The sequence below is a fragment of the Fukomys damarensis genome, unplaced genomic scaffold (genome assembly GCF_012274545.1).
Source record: "Fukomys damarensis isolate Sample0158 unplaced genomic scaffold, DMR_v1.0_HiC HiC_scaffold_26, whole genome shotgun sequence".
NCBI lineage: Eukaryota > Metazoa > Chordata > Mammalia > Rodentia > Bathyergidae > Fukomys > Fukomys damarensis.
The window spans coordinates 19,086,737-19,108,729 of record NW_022900938.1 but is presented as its reverse complement, the minus strand read 5'-3'; the positions used below and the strand labels follow the sequence as shown (position 1 = coordinate 19,108,729).

At 41.0% G+C, this 21,993-nt stretch overlaps 1 protein-coding gene across 3 annotated transcripts in view; it reads right to left on the bottom strand.

Moving 5' to 3' along the window:
• The window catches only part of Nfe2l2 (nuclear factor, erythroid 2 like 2), an 84,915-nt gene that overhangs the window by 4,107 nt on the left and 58,815 nt on the right, over positions 1 to 21,993 (bottom strand). Inside the window, exon 1 of one of the 3 annotated variants that reach the window (XM_010607061.3) lies at positions 21,579 to 21,701. The exons of the other annotated variants lie outside the window; for them this stretch is intronic. The gene's annotated coding sequence lies outside the window, so the exon portion shown is untranslated. Of the gene's footprint in view, positions 1 to 21,578; positions 21,702 to 21,993 lie in introns of those variants that run through there. 3 annotated transcript variants of the gene reach the window in all.

The window sequence follows — 21,993 nt, the reverse complement described above, 5'->3', positions numbered from 1 at the left end:
AATTATTCCAGCTACCCTAGTATACAGCTAATGATCAAATGATACATGAAAAATATCTCACCATACATGTAAACTATGCAAATGTTTTATATGTTGACAGAGGTGAGCTACTATGGGTGAGACCAGACTCTAGACTACTGGACAATAAAGCTGTGAATCTAACTAGTAGGAATTATCTAGACAGAAAAAATGGACTAATTAACTTTTTCCCAAATCCCTGTACCATCGAAGCAATGAAGCTGCTTGGTCCTTCCTCAGGATAGATCTGAACAGTTTTTATTTACGAGCCATGTGCAATGTGTTTTTTAAAAAACGACTGAGACAGGGTTTTAGCTGCCTACCTCGCAAGCGCAAGGTCCCAAATTCAATCCCTGGTACCAAACAAAACAAAACAACAAAAAAGACTGAGACACCTTAATAAAAAGCAAATTAAAGGATGTAATTCTGACGAATAATGTTGGTGGCCATGAGAAAACTGGGTACCCCATATACATTTACATACACTTTGCACACAATGTTAATACCCACATACCCAGTACTCCTTCAGTAGCCACTCAATTCCTGCTATGACTCTCTCCAAACCAGTGTTTTAAACTTCACATAACATCAAAAACTGTCAAACAAAAAACCAAAAACTGAAAAAAACTTCATATAACATATTGATCAGAAAAGGACAGCTCGATGAATCCTTATCAACAAAAAGGAAAATATAAAAGGGACCCTTAACTTGGGTCAGCTCTAGAGCACCCTCCATCTGAAATAATGCCAGGCCCTGGGAGATTTTAGTGGCTCTCATACCTAGCTTTCCATTTCCACTAGGAAGGTCACCAAAAAGTGTTTCAAAAGTGACCACACCTAATTGTTCTTCATCAGGCTGGGAGCATTCCATGCAATCATAATAGCACCAACATAGGTTTCAAAATGTTCTTTGAATTCTTAAAAACATGTTTTTTGTTTTTATTTTTGTTACCAGGGACTGAACTCGGGTCCTTGAGCTTGTGAGGCAGGTGGTGGAACTACTTAGCTAAATCCCTGGCCCTTAAAAATATTTCTTAATCAAATTTAGAGTACAGCAACAATAGTTTTCTTGTCACGGCCTTAATATATCATACTGTGTCACTGAGATTTTCTTACACTTCAAAAGGCAAATGCTAGCAGAGATTTGACATTGTATGAAATAGTCAAAGCATCATGTGGAAAAAGAATAGCAGAAGCCTGTTAACACCAGATGTGCCTGGGAGGCCACAGGCAAGTGCTGTGTTCTGTGCTGACCAAACAGGCAATGAGCACTTCCTGTGAGGAGCCATGTGACCCAGCGCATGACTTACTCCACACACCACCCAGCTCTCCGCAAAGCTGCACACCATCTAGGAGGAAATAATAGGGCAGAACCCATAACAAACAAGAACATGACACCAGACAGCAGGGAAGGGAACTGCCTTAGCAAACTGCTCATCTGCGCAGAAACCTCGGGTTTTGAAGATATGCAGCTGTTTGGCTGCCTCCAAGTCCCCCAGGAAGACAGCCACAGTACACAACGTGGCTGAATTTGGGGAAGGAGAAAAGAGCAGGGGATGGTTTCCAACATTCCAACAGGTATTTCCTACCAACTGGTGACAATGTTTCCTAAGGACACCCAAGTGTCGGCGGTGAGTCTTCCTGTAGCATATGGCACAAATGTTGTCTGGCACTTAGGTTCTGAGTTTTTGTTTGTTTTTGGCCTTTAGCAGTTCCAAGTGTGTTCCCAATTATGTTGCAAGCTCGGCTTACACAAAAGACAATTTAGTAAGAAACACAAATGTTGAACAATTCATGTTCATTCAGCATCTAGTCTAATGGAAATGTTCATATTTTTAAATGTATACATCATCATTTGCCATCGGGTAACCTGGCACAGGTTTTATGGGAAATCTGAGGTTGGACAATTAACTCATGCCACTTTAAAACAAACATCTCTGTACTGGTATAAATGAAGAAGAAAGGCCTAGAACACAGAATCCATAATAAATATGTTTTTTGAAAACCAATTTGAATACTTCGAACAAACCAGCATTTATTTTGTTGAGATGATCCAAAAAAATCAGAAAAAAATAAATAAATAAAGATAACATGGTCCCTGCTCTAAATTAAAGCTATTTAGTAAGTGGAGATTTTAAAATCGGATTTGAAATGAAAAATAAAATGGTATCTTCTGTTTGTGTGTAAATGAGGCTTGCACCTCCTAAACCCCTTTCCTTCTGAGAATGGATAGGAAGATGGTAGATTTTCTTCTGAGAATAAATTACACTAAATAAACCTCTTTAATAAGTTGTACATACTACTTACTAAGCAAAATAAGAGACAGCATCTTAGGTTATTCCTTCTTAACTCATACATTTCCATTAAGAAAAAAAAATGAAACTTCCAGATTATCCCCCTAAGATACTCTTTCATCCAAATATTAATTACTAAGATTCAGAATTTAAGTTATACCTCGTGTTTTTCTTTCATTTCATTCTTTATACTATGCCCAGATTGTTATTCACCTAAAAGTTAAATCTGATTCAGTTTTTTAATTTCATAAACACTGCCAAATATTTTTTAACAAAACTAGACAAAACATGAATCATATTCTACTGTCTAGAGATATTAAGAGCTATAGGAAGCTATTAGCTAACACAGTAAGAACTATATGCAGCTACAAAAACTGAGGGCATGCCTGAATTTTGAAGAATTCATTAGACAGCAAACAAGATTTCCTTGATTTACAATGTTTTACTTTGGAGTCAGAATTTTTACTAAATGAGACCAAGCAGTTTTTTTGGGTTTTTTTTTTTGTGGTATTTTTTGAGACAGGGTCTCACTATGTAGTTGAGACTGAACTGGAACTCACTATGTAGCCCAGGCTGGTCTCGAACTCACAGCAATCCTCCTGCCTCAGCCTCTCAAGTGTTGGGATTACAGGCGTGCACCACCACGCCTGGCCAAGCAGATGTTTTTAAAATACATTTTGCTAATAACTACTGTACTTTTTAAATATTTATCCAATCAGTATGACACATGCTGATACTGGCAGCACAAGCTATACAATGCAATTTGATTGTTCAACAGATCATTCTTTAAACTCTTCCCACCCTCCATTACTTTTGATTTTACTGGATTGATTTGAGCCTAACTCTTGACTGAATTAGTTGATTAAAAATACAGAATGAACCACTGGGAGCGGTGGTACATGCCTGTAATCCCAGCATTGGGGAGGCTGAGACAGAAGGACCACCATGGGTTCAAGACCAGTCTGGGCTACATAGTTCAAGGTCAGCCTGAAGTGCGTCGCGAGACCCTGTCTCAGAGAACCACCACAAACAACAAAAAGTCCCCCAGAATGATTAAAAATACAGACTAACTGCTGGACATGAAAGGGACCTTACATGAAAGGGACCTTACAGCCATCTAAGCCAACCAGAATGTTGCTAGATTTTTATCTGTTAACTATCAAACTGTTTAAACATCAGACACTCAAGTATTAAGAGTTACAGTATCACTAATTCAAGCTTTCCTTCTAGAGAAACCCTACTAAGGATTATTTTCTCAATCTTCAACAACTACCATTTTTTAAACTACATAAAATTTCCCAAATAGACATCACTAGAAAAGTGATTCAGCAGCTTAAAAACTGCAATCACCAATGTAGCACTGCCTGGGGCAAAGAACCTGCACAGCCTCCTCCTTAGACCTGACCACTGGCTCCATTCTAGGCAAGTACTGTATCACCAGCCCGCATACCAAGCCCCCATCCAGCTCTTTTGTCTTTCAGCTAGAAAGTGGTCTAGTTTCCTCACAGCCTGGGCGGGTTACAAGGTACAGACATTTTCACAAGCTGCTTCCTGTTCACAAACCAGTTTCTCAGCAATGACTCAAACTAGGAAATATGATCCGGCCAGCTTACTGGAAATCTTTCCCATTGTGCGTAGCTACACACTGCAAGGCATGATGCAAAAATAAAGCAAAACTGGAAAGTGAAGACTGTAAAAACTTTAAAGACAAATACGTAGTTTCATCGAAAAGAAAGGGGAGAGGAGAGTTCAATTTCCCGAACAGTAGGTGATCCCAAGTCCTGTGAAATCTGCATGGCTCTGATTTTCCATGAGGCTCCACAGGCGGTCCCAACAGTTATTCTCCGGTTGTTTGTAATGGAGCAGGACGCTGCTGCTGGGCTCCGCAGGGGTTATACAAAGGTGGTCACTACTTTGCCAAGAGAACGGTTTAATCTGACAACCTTTAAGATTTGGTTTTCTAATCTCTTCCCCACTTACACGTGAGCCATGTGTATTTGGTTCTGAATGCAGCCTTCCACACAGGAAAGCCAGTTCTCTCCTCTCTGACAGTCACAGGGACCCTACAGGAAACACACTTGCACACCCACATAAATAACAGAACCCTGGGAGACGCTGGATGCATCTCCCTAGCCTACTTCACCTAACCTACAAGTAAATTACCTAGAGGTGGACTAACCAAGTGGCTCAGATAACCACCTTGAGGTCATATCGCTCACTGTGGGTCCCCCTGGACTTCCTCCTACCAGGGTAACCCCTTGAAGGACTCAAACCACAAAGGTTCTTTACAGAAACTTTACAGAAACCCTAACCACTTCTAAACCTCTCTGAGTTACCCTTTGCCCTCTTTGTTCAGGTTAGTTCAATATTCAAGTGCCTTTTCAGATTTAACTAACTACTTATACTTAGCCCCGGGCGTGGGGACTGAGTACCAACTGTTACTGCTGCCAGTCAGAGACCCTGAATGCCACTGTGGAGAGTATCTGGTGCTGATGAGTTTTAGACACATATATAATGTATCACATTACGTATTATTAAACATAGACTAGCCAGGCATGGTGGTGCATGCTGGTAACCCAGCACTTGGGAAGCTGAGGCAGGAAGATTATCACAAATTTGAGGCCAGCCTGGGATACACAGTGAGTTCAAGACCAGTCTGAACTATACAGTGAAACTTGTTCTGCAAATAAATAAATACAGGCTATATATCACATAGCATGTTAGTTATTTTTCTGTCGTTTCTGAGACAAAATACCCAACATCCAAAGGTAGAAGGGAAAGGTTTTGGTTTTTTTTTTATTAAGTTTATTGGTACATTTTAGGTGTACAACACAGTTACATTCATCATTAGGATCTTCTACCTTTACATATTGCATCTTGGTTCTTATTTTTTCCCTATTCCCCTGTCCTCCCTTCCCCCCGCTCCACCCTGGGGAGTTTTTTTAGCTCACGATTTTAGAGGTTTCGGTCCACAATCAGCTGACTCCAAGGCAGAGTGGCACATGGCAGAGGGGCAACAGTTCATAGAGGCAGAAGACAGTCCAAGCAAGCAAGCAAGTGACCTGAACAGCATCTTTCTGCCTTTTATCACAACCAGACTACTTAGGGCAGGCAGCACTCACACCCTCAATCCTAGTGTCCTTGAGCCAAGCACTGCAACCTGAATCAATTCGTGTCACACACTCTGCCGATCCAGCCACCTCCAAAAAAGCGGTGGCTTTTATGTTGCCAGAATGGTGGTAGTTACAAACTCAGCAGTCCTGATCGAAAAGACCAGTGTACGTGCTACTCTAAATGGATCGTCAATCCATTCACACAGCTGATACACAGCTACTGAATGAACCGTGCCAGGTGCCAGGAGACAAAAACGGGAGTCAGCCTCTGACCTTGGGGGAAGCGAAGTGAGGAGAAGCCGGAGCCCCGGCAGCACGATTCCTGCACAGAAAGACCTCGCAGAGGCAACAGCTGCCGACAAGTACAACAGTCAGGACTGCCTGAACATCCTCCCCACGAACAAGGGTTCAACTTGGTTTGCACAGGTCTGGCCCAAATGATCATCTGAAAGCAAAGGAAGCTACGGAGGTGACGAAAACATCAGAGAAATAAATACATCTCTACTCTCGGTATGTGTTCTTGGTGGTGGCAATGTTTTCCCTTATTTCCCTTCCCCAGAGGTTCAGATTCTTCAGTGTATGGAAAATTCTCATACGCAAACAGACTTCCTCCTTGCATGTGGACTTTCTGGGCGGCGTGAGTCATCTCAGCCAGCATGGGAATTACTGTTTATGCCTCACAGTCACGGAATGCTACTACTGGACAGGGCCATGAAAGCACCCAAACAGCCCCTCTCATTTTGCAAATAGGGAAGCAGGTCTAGAGGGTGAAATAATTTGCACGAGGTCAGAGGTCAAAGGATTCTAAATTACCTCAGGTCTACTTCTCTAATTTTACAACTCTCACCAATAACTCTCACCAATTTATTTATCGAGGAGTAAAAGATACACCTTTGCTTCCCTTTCACTTTTCCCCCTCAGTATCCAGGATGGAACTTGGGACCTTGCGCTTGCCAGGCAGGTGCCGCTCTGCTGAGCTACATCCTTGGCCTTTCACTTTCCCTCGCAGTTTACAGGAGTGTCCTCATCTGAGCCTCACTGCAGTAGCATGAGGGAGGAAGGCTAGCTGTGGTCATCTTCAATTCTAGATTAGCTCTTGGCGCTTTGGGGATGAAGCTCCCTGCTCCACATCACATGTCTGGCAAGCAGCAGAGCCAGGACTCTCCGAGCCTGGGAAGTTCTTCCCTACACTCTGGGTGCCTTGGCATTCATACTCCAGCAGGATAAGGTCTGAAAACCACAGAAGTCCCACACCTCTACCCAGACAGGAAACCATGACTTGGAAGTCTGTCCTCTGAACATTCGGACCTGCCCAACCCAAACAACTTACGGACCCACCTGTCCAAGGAGAGTCCAGCATTGAAATGCACTGTCCATGAAGCCAATAGTGACCCTATACTAGTCGTGTCTTATGAGGTTTTCTTAAAATGGTGTGACTACACTGTGAATTCCTTCTGGACATGATAACATCTTCTTTTAAAATAGATAGCACATGGGCCAGGGATTGAGCTCAGTGGTCCCGCCACCAGCTTTGCAAGTGAAAGGTCCCAAGTTCGATTCCTGGTACCACCCCCCCCAAAAAAGATAACACACATAAGGTACAAAATTTAGAAATTAATAATATGGTAGTTTATCTTTTGTTATTAAAAATAATACAAGAATGACTATCCTACATGAATCACTTTATTAATATGTGAGGATTCCTGTGGGATATATACTTAGAGGAGACCTACTGGGTCAAAGAATATCTGCATTTTTAATTATCAGATATGGCCACACAAAGGTTATGCCTTTTATACTCCACCAGCAGGGCGCAGAGTGCCATTTCCTCATTCCTTCATTTCTCTGCCATTCCAGCTTGTGTCCTTGCATCATACTGGCTCACGGGACCCACGTGCTCAACATGCATGATGCCTTGAATTTGATTCCCAATGTGAAACAAAAGAAAACAAAACATATTAACTGTGCAAAGCCCCCTATATTAATTTCACAGGCGTTTCAAGATTGGGATCACCTCACTATCTTTTTTTCCAGTACCAGGGATTGAACTCAGGACTTTGTGCTTGCCTGTAGGAACATCACTATCTTTTAACAATAAAATTGGGGGCCAGGGATTTAGCTCAGTGGTGCTGCTGCCTGCCTCACAAACGCAAGGTCCTGAGTTCAATCCCCAGTACCAAAGAGAAAAAAATAATAATAAAATTGAGGCCAGCACAGACAAGGGGGAAAAAAATGAGAACCAAGACCTGTCATGTAAAGGTACAAGATCCCAATAATGAATGTAACTGTACTGTATCCCTAAAATGTACCAATAAACTCAATAAAAAAATAAATAAAAATAAAATTGAGGCCAAAGATGAACATAAACTCTTCTTCCAGAAGTATGAGCAAGCAAACAGCACTTCTTTAATCACTGGCGTGTCAAGCTGTGCTGCAGCCAGCTACCCTTGCTTTGTGCTTTCTGAGTTGACAATGCACTTGCAGGGCAAGAAACCCAGAGGCCAAGGTACACACTGATAAGACAAGTGCATCAAAGTCTAAATAGGCAGAACACTCAAGCTGAATGGCAAAATCAGCAACCTCAGCCTTTCTAATAGACAAGATAAACTGAGAGGAAAGAAAAGGTATGTCTAAACCTGGCACGGTGACACACACCTGTGATGGCAGTACTCACACTCGGGAAGCTGAGGCAGGAGGTTTGTCATGAATTCAAGGCCAAACTGGACTACACAGTGAGATCAAGTCCAGCCTGAACTACATACCCTGTCTCAAAAAATCAAAATAACTAAATAAAGGACTAGATTAAAAAACAACAACAACAACAACAACAAAAGGTATGTCTAGTCAGCCTGCGTGTTTACTGTGCCAAAGACAAGGAAAAGGTATTTCTTTGAAGGATGTGTTTCAGGAACAATAAATTAACCTTGACGCCAAACCTTGCCCCACCATCTCTCCTGCACTCCACTGTAGACCTTTCTTTCCCCTCCTGGAGGCTCTGAATTCTGTGTGGTTTTCTAAGACTGCCCTTGCTAAACTCAGCAAGAGTAACTGCCTTCTCGCTCCAGGGCCTGAAGGTCGATCACCTCTGCTGCCTAACCTCCAGAATTATCCTCTGAAGAACAAAGGGCGTCTGAAATGAGTGTGGACCCATACAGTCAAGACCAGGTACTCACTAAACACACATCCCACACCTGACTAATCATCCGAGATCCCCAACACCTGTGAGCCAAGCAATCGTTAGTTCTCTGCCTCCTTGAAGAAAGGCAGCCTCTGACCTGCCAGCCCTGACACCGATAGTGCTTTTCCATCATAAAACACTGCCGCTTTTATCTTCACAGGAGTCTGTGTGGAGATAAGGAAGGTGACAGGCCACAGGTGGCACAGCTCCTGAGCTGCGTTTGTGTCGGAAGCAGCCCACTCCAACCCTGAGGAACATGTCCACAGAAATCAAGTCACCGTAACAGGTCCTAACGCCCTTCTTCCCTGAACCTCAAAGAATAAATAAAATTCTGTTTTGCTTTAAAGCTTATTCACTGTAGTTGTGGATGACTTCTTTTAAGTCAGTTTTGCCAAAAATACCATAAAAACAGGCTTAAACTTTTAAATAATTTCATACAACCCTAACAAATAACAAACACGTGGAGTCAAACTCTCAGATGTTCCCTCTCAAGGACAAAAGCTATGTATGGGACTGGTGGCTTTGGGAAAAGCAGCTATTAAGTTAAAATATAAAAACCAGCTGCAAGGAAATGTTCACACAAAGTGTGGGGATTTTTACCTTATTACTGCTCCCCATGGGAGTATCATTATAGCCTCCCCGCCACCTAAATTTGTCATACATCACTGGTCACACTGTCCATCCACTGGGAGGCCGAGGACCCCACCTATCATTATTCCTTACCACCAAGAATGTCTTTTTTATGGCATTTTCTTCAATTCAGACTTGATAGAAGCTTCAGTTATTTGCAGCTCTGTTGTATACTTATGGTCCCAATGCCAAGTAAACCCCTTAAATCCAAAACAACAGACTATAACAAACAAGTTCCAGTCCCTATCTGAGACTAACCCACATCATTTTAAGTAACTTCTGGACTAGGTTTCATCAGCTTGAGGTGGGCTAGGTGATCCCTAACATCCCTTTCTCTAAGTGCCTCTGATTCTATGGATGTCCAAAATATAAACCTGAAAATTAACTTCAGCTACTTGTAAGATGTTCTAAAGCAACTATCTAATGGAAATATAATGCGAACCACTATGTGATTTTATGCTCTTCTTAGTAGCCTAAACTTGCTTTAAAAAATAAAAAGGTAAGCATAATTTTAACCATTTAACACTGTATATTAAAAAATTATTTTAACATGTAACCAAAATTTTAAAACTATTGAGATTTTAGAAATGACACACAATGCATAAGTTTTACCCAAAATGACATGCAATAGTTCTACTAAAACAATAAAAGTATGTTTAACAGAAAATTTACTTTATACTACTTGTTTTTAAATTTACATCAAATTCATTAAAATTAAAATTCAGTTCCAGGGTACACTAAAATCACACGCCAGGTGCTCTAAGGTGGCTGGCTTATGGTTGAGCAGGACAGCTCAGGAATTACTTCAAATGAACCGAACTCTTCTGGTCAGCAGATTCAGAGTATACTCAGCATGCACTGGGAACATGAGCCCTTCTAAACTATACTAAGTGGTATTCATATGGTTTGCAATTATTTGAAAAAAGCTACCTCAACGACCTAAATGAGCTACTGTGAGTCTGAATTATTAAAAGGGATCATAATAATTAAATGGATCATTTTTATGTTATTCGATAATCTTATGATTTGGGTGTCACAGAATTACCGTGCTTATTACAAAGGTCATCGGAAGAATGGACAGAAATGAGGGGCTTTTGGTACTATTTTATTCCAGTTAAGGATGTAAATTAACCTTAAGTTTGGAGTCAACTGCTTCCAAAAAATACATCTGAAAATGCACAGTATGCACTGTTATTCCTCATCTCCAAGCAGCAAATTGGACCTCTGAAAAGGGAGATTATCAGGCTGGGGACACAGCTCTGTGGTAGAGCGCATGCCTAGAACGTTCAAGGCATGGATGCACCTCCAGCACCCAAGGGGGACAAAAAAGGAAATGACCGTTTTATATATATATATATGTATACACACACACACACACACACATATAATATATTTTTTTTCTTTTCATTCTCTTAAACCTAAGGCAGGAAAAAAAATAAGGTAGGAATCTTTTCCTTAATGTAAGTCTTTTCAATTAACCCACTAAGTGCTCGCTTCGGCAGCACATGTATCAATTCACCCACTAAGTAATTACAGAAACAGCAACTACCTACCTGGTAAGCCTTCATACTGAGATCTGAAAATGAAAAATCAGTGTGGAAATTCTAAGTCCAGATAAAGATAGGAATAAAAAATGTCTACAGTAACAGTAATGGCCACCATTTATCACGTACTTTCTGTGTGTTTAACATTATTCCAAAAACATGTATCCAAAAATAGAAACATGTATCCAACCCAGGAGGGCAGTGCCATCCTCTTCCCCATTATGGAGCAGGGAAAATGGGAGCAGAAATTAAAGACATCCATCTTTAAAGGGTGCCTGTGAGCTCCAACAAAGGCGTGTTTACTTTTCAGAACCAGAGTTCTAACCCACTCACACAGCACAGGCTCTTCAGAACTGCCGAGGCTGCTTCACTGACGCTGTGTGGGGCATCAGAGACACAGGGGTGCAAGCCAGGACATCTGCTGCTAACCAGCTAAAGCAAACTGAGCTGTCACTGTCCAAGATGACACCAGTCCCCACAGGATGGTTTCTCACATGAAAAAAAGTAGGTTAAGGCCCCTTACAAAATATAAAGGCCAGCCCAGGGCGGGGTGGTAATGCTATTAATAAATTCAGCCTCTGCTGAAAATGCTAAATGACCATGAGAAATAGCTGCTTTTTAGGTTTCGGCTTCTAGATGGTGAGGCCATAACTTGTTTATGAAACATATATTTGCATGATGATACAGGACTGGAAATGCAAAAAACTTTCAGCTGCATTATCTCCCTCAAGAATCTTACAAGGTTTTCTTTTCTTTCACTACTCTGCCTTTTCTAAAGGCTGAATTTATTTAGAAGTAGTTATTATAAAAAATATTTTAAAGGCTTTTGCCTCACAAGTACAAGGACCCGAGTTCGATCCCCAGTACCAATTTTTTTTTTTAAGGCTTAAAAAAAGGGGTGGGCGCAAGGAGATAGTTGGCTCCAATGCGTTCGGATTTAGTCGTCCACTAAAAGGCATTGGCACACCCAAAACTCCTTCTGATCTTTAACTTGCCTATGGACACTGGGCTTCTAGGCCTGAAATTCCAGAGGAAGAAATTCTGCCACAAGTGAAGGAGTGGGTCTGAGAAGGAATTCTGAGACAGTATAACAGTTCCTGGGGTTAAGTTTTTCTGTTTCAGGAGGCTTCAGCAGGCATCAACAACCAGCCAAATTAAAGAGGCGCCCACATAAGGCCAGGATGTGCGTAGGAAAGACCACAGGAGAACGAGATGTTTATAGCCAATAGCACAATGGGACATGGGTGTTTATGTTGTTATGCAGCTAGAATTTGGACGGTTTTTTCCAGGGGGCCATGAAAACCTCGTATCCACACATTTGAATATCCCTGACAAAGAAGCAATATAATGATAATAATCACAGCCACCATTCAGTTGCATGTGAACCGTACCCTAGATTCCAGGCCCATTTCTTTATCTTGCTGAATTTGAAGAACGTTGTAACATAGGTAAGATGGAGCCTAAAACTCAAAACAGAAGCACATCGCATCAGGCAGTCTCTCCAGGCTCTTCACTGTTCACCTCGCGGGGTGTAACAGAACAAATGCCGAGCACCGGAGAGCCTGGGCCTGTGGCTGCCCTATCACCATCGCCACTGCCGGAGGCCCATGTCTGTCTGCTTGGGGTTCAGATGAGAGGAAAGAGGATGCTGTTCTTTGTTGTTGTTTTTCTTTTTGTGTGTGAAGAGTGATAACCGTTGTGACTGGAAGCCACGGGAAAGACTGTTAAAGCTGAAGACTTCAATCTTAACAGCAAAGAAACAGTTCCTCCATGTCAGTTTGGGAAAGACAAGAATCTATTCTGAAAGAAAATGGCAATGCCTGCCTGACTTTTCTTCTCCTTCCATCAATGGAATGAATATATCAGTGGAGGAGTTTCTGAAAAAAACAAAGCAAGAGTGGAGTTGGAAGAGTTGAGCAGAAGCAATTTTGTGGTGGGACCAACAAGGGAAAATTCATTTCCCTCCTTTAAACAATTATTTTTAAGTGGCCAGGAAAGGAACCACTTAAAAGAGCCTCACTACCATTGCTGATGCTCAACCAAAGCAGCCATGGTGAGCATGCTCTCACTTGCCTTCCAGTCTCACGTAACTTTTGGCCACATCTGGCTCGGGTGCTCTCCCCTTTCTAAAACTTTGCACGATTCCCACCTGCCTTACACAGACTCCAAAACACTCACAAGAGGCACCACACAGGCACAAATTAACGTTTTCAGCCCTGAGGGCATCATACTCTGCCACAGTCAGCCTCAAGCTGCCCCATTCCTGGGCCTTCAGTTAGCCTACAAGCTTGAGCCAGATAAAATCTACTGGCTGGGAAAAAAAGTCTAGTGAAAAATGAGACCTTTCCCAGGATGTCTTCTCTGAACATCTCAGGCAGAAGTGACATTTTCTCATGTGGCCTGTAATGGCCCTGTCATAATACTACAACCTAGTCTGTATTAAGCCCTAAGCTCCTAGGGGCTAGGGGGCCAATTAAACAGACTCACTCATTTATTGAGCAATTATTAAATAAAGAGCAGGCATAGTGATAGATACTGAAGTTACTGTATATATGAAACTTAATTCCAGAGGCAGAGCAGACATGTTAATTTATACCCTTTATGACATAAAACACACCCTACCCTATAATTCAGGTGTACACCGGGCTAAAGAGATAGATTAGTAGGGGCAATCTGAAAAGCAAATGTCCTTGAAAGAGAACAGTTGCTGCATTATCTTGGAAGATTAAAACAACTTAGACCCTGAAATTTCCCTAGGGTGTGTAGATACCTAATAAATATTTGTGGAATGAATAAGTGTATATTATTTAAGCTCAAACTACAATATCATCATTGTATACTGAAGGTATCTAAAGTTAAATACAAATTACTTAGTAAAAAAGGCCCTACATTTTATATCATTATGACCCAAGTATTAGTCACAGAAACATTTTTAATCTTATTTCTGTAAAAATCCCTCAAATTATTCCTTTTTTTTGTACCAGGGATTGAACACTTTCGAGGCAGGCAGCAGAACCACTGAGCCAAATCCCTAGCCCTCACAATTATTCTCTAGGTACTCTACTAGTTATAATATACAGTATCCTATCAGAAGAACTATTAACACACCCCTTTGATGACACACACACCTCTTACTGGTAATAATAAAATTGATTTTGAAAGAGAACAAATGTGATAGTATCTTGAAATATCCACTAAAAGAAATTCTCAATTTGGACAGTATAACAATCAATGCATATAATCGCTGATTAAATGTTTTTCCTTAGAGGATACAAGTTATTTCTTTCAGACTGATGCCCAGAAAAAGGACAAGAAGGAAAACTCACTTTGCCCCCATATTCTAAACCCAAACTTTTTGCCTTATGTACTAAAGCAGTTACCATGTTATCTCAAGCTACTTAACTATTTTACAACTTCCCTAACTCCTCTCAGTACTCAGACTTCTTAAAAAAGTATCTAAAAAGTCAGAAAGACTCAGAAGAAATACGGCATGATTTTTAACTTTGTCTCCTTGGAAGTTAAGCGGAATGCTTAGTTTTACCTTTTCAGCACCAACTCCTTGCAAATGTACACCTGCATAACAGAGTAAAAACTACCAAATCAAATTAACATGGCTATGTATCAAGTGATCTGGACAAGTCACCAACTGTACCTTGTTCCTCTGGTCTCTGAGCTTTCTCTGCTCTCCCATAACCTCCTTTCCTTGAGAACAAAAGGTATAAACAGGCCACCACCTGGGGAGCTGGTGGGCTTTCCTACAAAGGCCAAGGAAGTAATAGCTGAGATTTCCTGTCAAGCAGTAACATCCTGGCCTCACACTGTCTCTAGAAGTCAGTGCTACACTGAGGTTCCATTGGAGCTGATAACCACTGCCTAGAAGCTTTTGGAATTGTATGGAGGCGGGGCTGGGCGCTTCCTGCTAGTCACAATGATGCTAAGTATCCTGTGATGTGGGGCAGCCCTCCCCACTGAGAATCCTGCCATGTGCAACAATGCCCCCTTTCGTAAACAATGATAGACCTTGGAAATAGGGACATTGCTTTACTAATCTTTGTAAAGGAGCTCCTTTCTTCAGAATCAAACAAAATGCCTGTAGTCTTTAGACAAGGAGGGAAGGAATAATACAGGAATAAACAGCAAGGGAGAGCAAAGATTGTGGACATTCAAAATCCCTGTTCTACCACATGCAAGAGGTAGCCCTGGACAACTGACTTGAACCTCTTCCGTAGGTTTTGTCATCCCTAAAAATGGAGTGATCTCCACAAACTTATTGTCAAGATCTGTTAAGAAAAAAATGTCTAAATGTTAAATGCTAGCAGGTTGTCAATAACATTTATTTCCCATGAAATAGCCAGTTCTGCTACATAATCATACCTCTATAACCACAGGTTCCACATCTGCAGATTCAAGCAATCCCATACTGAAAATTTTTTAATCCAAAAATGTTCCCCCTGTACTGAGTATGTACACTTTTGGTTTTCAAATACACATACTTTTTTCCCTAAGCAACACTGTATAACAACAATGTACGTCACATCCACACTATATTCAGTATTATATGTAATCTAGAGATTATTTAAAGGATAACAGGAGGATGCACATGGGTTATGTGAAAATACTATGCCTCTTTATATAAAGGACTGGAGCACCATGCAGGAGAATCAGGAACCAGTGTCCTTGGACGCTGGGGAACAACTGTCCAGATGTAACACCAGAGGCAGACTCTCCACAACACAGGAAGTAAGTTGGTCACATGACCCTAAATGAAAGAGTAATTGTTTCCTCAGTTCCAGTTATCATCTCCTGGTGCACACAATGCACACACAATCTCTGAGGCTTTACTGTGTATTGTTATCAGGTGAACTTTGGAAACCTGAAGCACACAGGAGCCTGGAGGCCTAGGCTTTTGTGAGTCTTGCATTGGTGGAACAGAAGAGACACTCAATTTCTACCCAAGAGTGTCATTCTACCCATTTTTCCAGAACAGATTTTATTTGTCAAGAATCATTGTACTTGTCAGGGGTCAATGAAAAGAGATAGGAGGCTCTCTTTAAGATGCCTCCTTCCACCCCTCATATAAGGGGGTAGCCACAGTTTGGAAGCCACTGCTCCAAGAAGTCCCCCAAACATGTGGCTTGGTATAGTGCTTTCTAGCAGGGCATGAAAGTCTGAGCCTGGAAAACCTGGGGATGAACTTCACAGGCCTGGTCCCTACCTGTGAAGAGCTGAATATGTGGGCTGTTAGAGGCCCAAGCCAGCAGCACAACATATCCTAGCCCTGTCCCAGCCTTTTGGGGTTGGTTTTACAATGTACATTTCATTATGTTTTGTTGAAAATTACCAATGACAAAAATTACTTCTTCAAAAATTGGCAATTTTTCTTATTTCATGTAAAATAGAATGGTGAATTTTAATTTTTGGTGGTTTTCATTTCTAGGATTTTAATGGCTTAAAAAAATTGTTTTTCACAGGTCAAAAAATTCATGGCTCTTTAACATTCTCTAGAAATGGTAGCAAGGTTCCCTGGCTCCAGTACTGTTAGACTTGGTCAACCCTCAGAAGCTGATGCAGCAGTGTGATTCCATCACCTATCCATGCTGTTACTTGCTGGAGACAACAAAGCACCATGATCTTTTTTGCCCTTCTAGTCCAAGCCCTTGGGCTGGGAATATATTGGGTCCTGCATCCACATGCAATACTGTAAGTTTTGGTTAAGAAGAGCAGAAAGACTGTCAGGTCTGAAATAAAGGAGCCAGCCACCAACACCAACAGCCCCCAATTTCTGGTCATTTCTCTCACACCAATGTCAGAGATACTAATCCACCTTCCGTGTAAGCTACATTCCTAACAAGAAAGGAAAGGGACCCCCCCCACCCCCCCAAAAGAAAAGAAATGGCACTCAATGCACCAAATGACTGAAGAAAATACAAGTATTTAATGTTTACTGCCTAACTGTTAACACTGAAATCCTTTTGTTTTGAGGTCCTTTAAACACATATTATATACATTACTTGGCACAAAACTCAGTAACAAAAGATCTTTTCAAAATCTTAAAACAATAGGCAGAATATAGTACATGAATTTCAAACTTCTGCTGATTAGAATTTTTTAAAGATGCTGCTTCCCAAGAGGTAACTAAATGCCAAAGAGACAAAAAGGGGCAAAGGACAAGACCAGAGACAAATACGTGAACGGAAAATCATTCGGGGAAGTACAAGTGGTAGTCACCTTGTCAAGATAAGACGTTGGTCTTTATCAAACAGATATACTATCCAAAAAATGGTGCTGCTCAAAGTTGCCTGGTAGACACGGGGATTTTCTTTGTAATGGAGAAAGATGAGGAGGCCCAAGAATGAAGAAAGAGCCTCCTAGGGTAAGGCAGCATTCCATGCTGGCCTCCTGCCTCCCAACACCGGCCCCAGCTTTGGGCCTTTTCACCCTCACTGACTTTTCTATGCACTGTTCCTAAATCTATAATGCAGGTTATCTGCACTGCACATTTTGAGTGGGGGGAGAAAGATAAAGAAAAATCTACTAAGTCACTTGGTAAAAGCATTTTGATAATAGGGACCTCCCTCAAACTTCACAAGGGATTTAAAGAAATCTAGTTCTATTTACTGTTTCAAACATTCACCAGGCTCCAGGAAACACAGTTCCCAGATTTAGGCATTAATTGTAATTCTGTGAAGGTCAGTGATCAGATACAAAAACATAGCATTACTTAAAGGCAGAGAACCTAACCAGCGTTCCTAAATCACTATATAGGTAACTTCGGAGGGCACCCAGCACTGAGCTAGGTGCACTAGGGCACTCACTGGCTCTCAAAGCAGGAATTCCACGGGAAGCTTTAAGACACTGGATCACCTCAACTCACCCCAGAGAGTGACTGCATGAGGAATATGGCCTGGACACCAGTATTTTAATATTGATGGTAAGTCTAACACATGACAAACTTTGAGAACCACTGTAGGAAATAAACATAAACAGTGGAGATAATTTTTATCCTAATTAACTGATGATGGTATCTAAATAAAATACAGCTTATCCATATAATGGAATACTTTTCAGCAACTAATAAGATTTGGGGGGGCACTGGGGATCAAACTCAGGACCTTGTGCTTGTTACAAGCGGAACCACTGAGCTAAATTCCTGGTCCCAATAAGATTTTAAAAGCCAGTAACTGCCCAAGTAACAGGGAAAATAAAAGACATGCACAATGTGATTGATATTCTTTTCCTACCCAATCATTTTTTTTTCCAGATGCTGGATGTTGGCAGCATAGTGCTGATACTACAGGCCCTGAAGCTGAGATCTCTACGCTTATGAAAAGGAATGACTACTTAGGATTGCCAAGGAATTTCTAAGTTTTCAGAATGCAGGCTGTTGATGGACTGTAACGACACTCAAGCGTCAACAAGGTTTGACAGATGGACTTGGCGTTCTCAGTCCTACCTAGGTCCTGGCTTTGCCTTCATCACTACCAGTATGGGGTGAATAAATGTACAAGCTAACATACATATAAAGACTCAGACAGGAGGCTTTCCACACACAAGTGTTACAGTCCATATGCTGTAAAAATGACCCATTAAAACTGCTTCCCACCCTCAAGAGTTCTTAGAATTCTTAATGCAAAATAGCTAAAAGGTGCTGATTGAGGCAGGGCTGAAACACAGAAAAGTCTAAGTTTAGGACAGGAATTTAAGTCTTGTTTTGTTTTTGTTGGGGGGGAGTAAGTGTAAGAATACCTTTTGTGCTTTCCAACCTATTTGGGAATATAAATATATATTTGAATATATATATTTTTGCTTTCATTTCCAGAAAACATACCATCATCAACTGAAGAAGTCTTGGTCTATGCCAGTGGTGGCGAACCTGTGGCATGCATGTTATTGTGCTTCTCTTTTAAGACAGTGTTCAAGTTTAACTGCAATACTGGCACTTTGCAATAAGTAAGTGGGTTCTGGGTTGCAGTTTAGGCACTTGGTCTCTTAAATGTTCACCATCACTGCTCTATACCTTAAAGCCCTTTTAATAAGTACTGGTACTTACTTAAAATCAGAAGACAATGAAATTTCAGTCACCCCTAAAAACCACACTATCAAAATATTAACTGTATTCTCCATTTTACAGTGAACTTAACACTTTATGGCAAACACGCCTCCTCTGCCCTGGTGTTCAACAGACTTTGGTCAACTTTCAGAAGTGCCTGAGCCAGATATTTAAATTCCAACTTTAGGCAAATCATCCATCAGATCCTAAAAGTTCTGCAGCATGCTTAATTCAGACAAATCATACAGTAACGCTGAAAATAGTTTAACAGTAAGAACTGAGAAATAAAGGGTTTTAAAAATATACTACTCTGAAAGCTCCAAGTAAACTTTAACTGGATAGACTTGAAGACTTACACTTGCTTCAATTCAGAAGTGCCAAGACAGAGGATTAATGTTAAATTTGAACCAAGAAATTTCTGCTAGCTGTTTTCAACTCAAACCTTCCCCCTTTCTACGCACTTTCCTCTAACCTGGCTTAACCTTGTCCATCATATTCCTTCTTCACTTCTCCTCACTACCAAGCTTATTTTTGGTCACTGCTTCAAAAATAAAGACAGCCAAGGGAACAAGAGAATGTACCAGCTGACAAGGCAAACCAAGGCAAATTCCAGTGGCTAAGAGATTTAATTAAGAAAAAAGCCCGACAGGGAAAACATGAAGCAGACATCTCAAACACTGCTGAGAAGCAGTCCAGCTCTCTAACCTGAAACTCACAGCAGCCTTTGTCTTGAGTGGGGGCGCGGTTCCATGGTCTGTACTCACCCTCCTGATGTTCAAGGTCCACCTCCCCTCACACTAACTGGTTAGTCAACATCCCAGTAAGTGAAAAAGGTGCAGACACTCATATTTTTCATTCCTGGTCTCTTTCTCCCAGTTTTTATCATTCTATTCACTTGTTACAAGTGAGCTTTTCCACCTGCTTAAAGCTTAACTTGTCAGTTTAGAAGTGCTAATTCTCAAGTCCTCAGGGTCGGGCTACTTAGGTTTGAATCCTACCTCTGCCCCTCAACAGTAGGGTCACCTTGCAGGGTTTTCGCTTCTCTTTGCCTCTTTCCTAACCTGCAAACGGCAGGTAATAGTATTTCACAGGGGTTACGGCGAAATTATACATGTGAGGCAATTATCATATTGCCTGGCAGCACAGAGAAGTACCCAATGATTTATCTTTCTCACCTTAGGGTTAAATTCTTCCTGCACACTGAAAAGTTAACCCAAGTTAAAGGAACAATTAAAGAGGAAATATTATTTATACAAATGTATCCAGTAAGGACAGAGAAAATAAAATGAGCCTATAGTCCACAAGGCTCCTTTCCTCATGCAGCTTTGTCAAGGATAAATTATTCTGGGTAAAAATAAATATTAAGAAAAATGATGCATTTGGCTCTCAGCTCTTCCTGGTAACCCTGTGGACAGACATTTTGTTTGCTTCCCCAGCATTGTTTTAAAGACCCAAGTTAACAAAAAGGAGAAATTTCAAAATGGCCCAAGTTATATTTAATACACAAACTGATGTGAGTTGTTCATTTATCCTTCTACAGGCTGCTCCCACAATGTCTCGGGAAATTTTCCATATATCTAAAAAATCCAAAAAGGTTGTTCTTGCTTCACATTCACTCGGGAGAGGAGAGAGCTGTCTTATTTTTCTTTGTGTTCGACTTTTAAAATTAATTATATCAGTCTAGTCCAAGATCAATTTCATCCCTCATCCAGTAAAGTACTGCATTTTATCTCTGCAAGACACCCTTGAAAAGAGGAATAAAGGATGGTGCCTTCCACTAAGGGAGATACAGAATCTTAGGCTCTCCTTATTATTCTTCTTCCAACACATCCTCTGCAGAGTGAAAACCTACACCCTAAGCACTTCATACCCGGAGTTTCTTTTGACCTCTTGTTCACATCTTTGACTGTTCAAATCTTCCTAGACTACAAATCATAATTGCAACGTGAATCACAGTTAAAGACACAAAAGTGATTCGAAGTTTTACTCCATTTTTCAGACTTCAATGTGCAAACTGATGTCTAATTCGAAAAGTGGAAAACCGTTTATATTCATCAAACATGACTGAGAGATGCAGCATTTAAGAGAAAGCAGTCGATATGTTTTTATGCATTTTCGTATAAGGAATGCTGTATTACAGGGTAAAGAAAAAAAAACCCTAAAAACTAAAGTTCATTTACATCCTTTTGTTAAACAAGCATTCCTATGGATTACTAATAAACTGCCGACAATCAAAAAATACAATTTATGTTTTCATATTAATGAAAACCAGAATATAATTCCAGTTATTTCTGGGGCAATGCTCAAGAAAAAGTAACTTTAAGGGGGGAAGTACAAGTAATACACTGTCACTTAAAACCTTACATTAGATCCATAAGATCAGCCTGAAACATTACATTTAAGAGCATGAACATATTTACTGTCATATCAAATTACACATTTCTTGAACTACATGTTTTTTTCCTTATACAGGTACAAAATAAAATTAGTAACATAAATATCTGCTTTTAAAGTTCCTACAAAGTATTAACAGAAACTTCAGTTTTATAACATTTTACAAAACATATTAGCAAAGTGTCCACCCCTTGCCCTTACAAGGAGGGGTATATGCTCAGAAAGTGAGGTAATTTCTCAAACAGAAAAGGAAAAATATAAAAAGGACCCAAGGGAAAAGTAATAGCAGAAAGCAAAAAAAAAATCAGTAATACCCTAAAAGCAGTAAAAATTCTAATCTACTCTCTCAACTCTTACCCTTGACAGCACAGAACAGAATATCCTGCCTTATACATTATGGACTTGCAATTCTGAAATGCTAAATCCAAAGACAAAGCCGCCCTAGGGAAAATAACAATTGCGCAACAGATCAACAGCTCCAACTTGTCCCTTGGCCCCAGCGCGGCGAGGTTTGCACGCTATAAGCAGGAAAGGGCCAACTGAGGGCCGCCGTGACAGCCAACAGGCCGCTGTCACCGAGGCCGAGGCCAAGGCCACGCACGCCGGGAGGCACAGCGCCGGGAACCAAAGACAAAGCCCCTAGGGAAAATAACAATTGCGCAACAGATCAACAGCTCCAACTTGTCCCTTGGCCCCAGCGCGGCGAGGTTTGCACGCTATAAGCAGGAAAGGGCCAACTGAGGGCCGCCGTGACAGCCAACAGGCCGCGCTG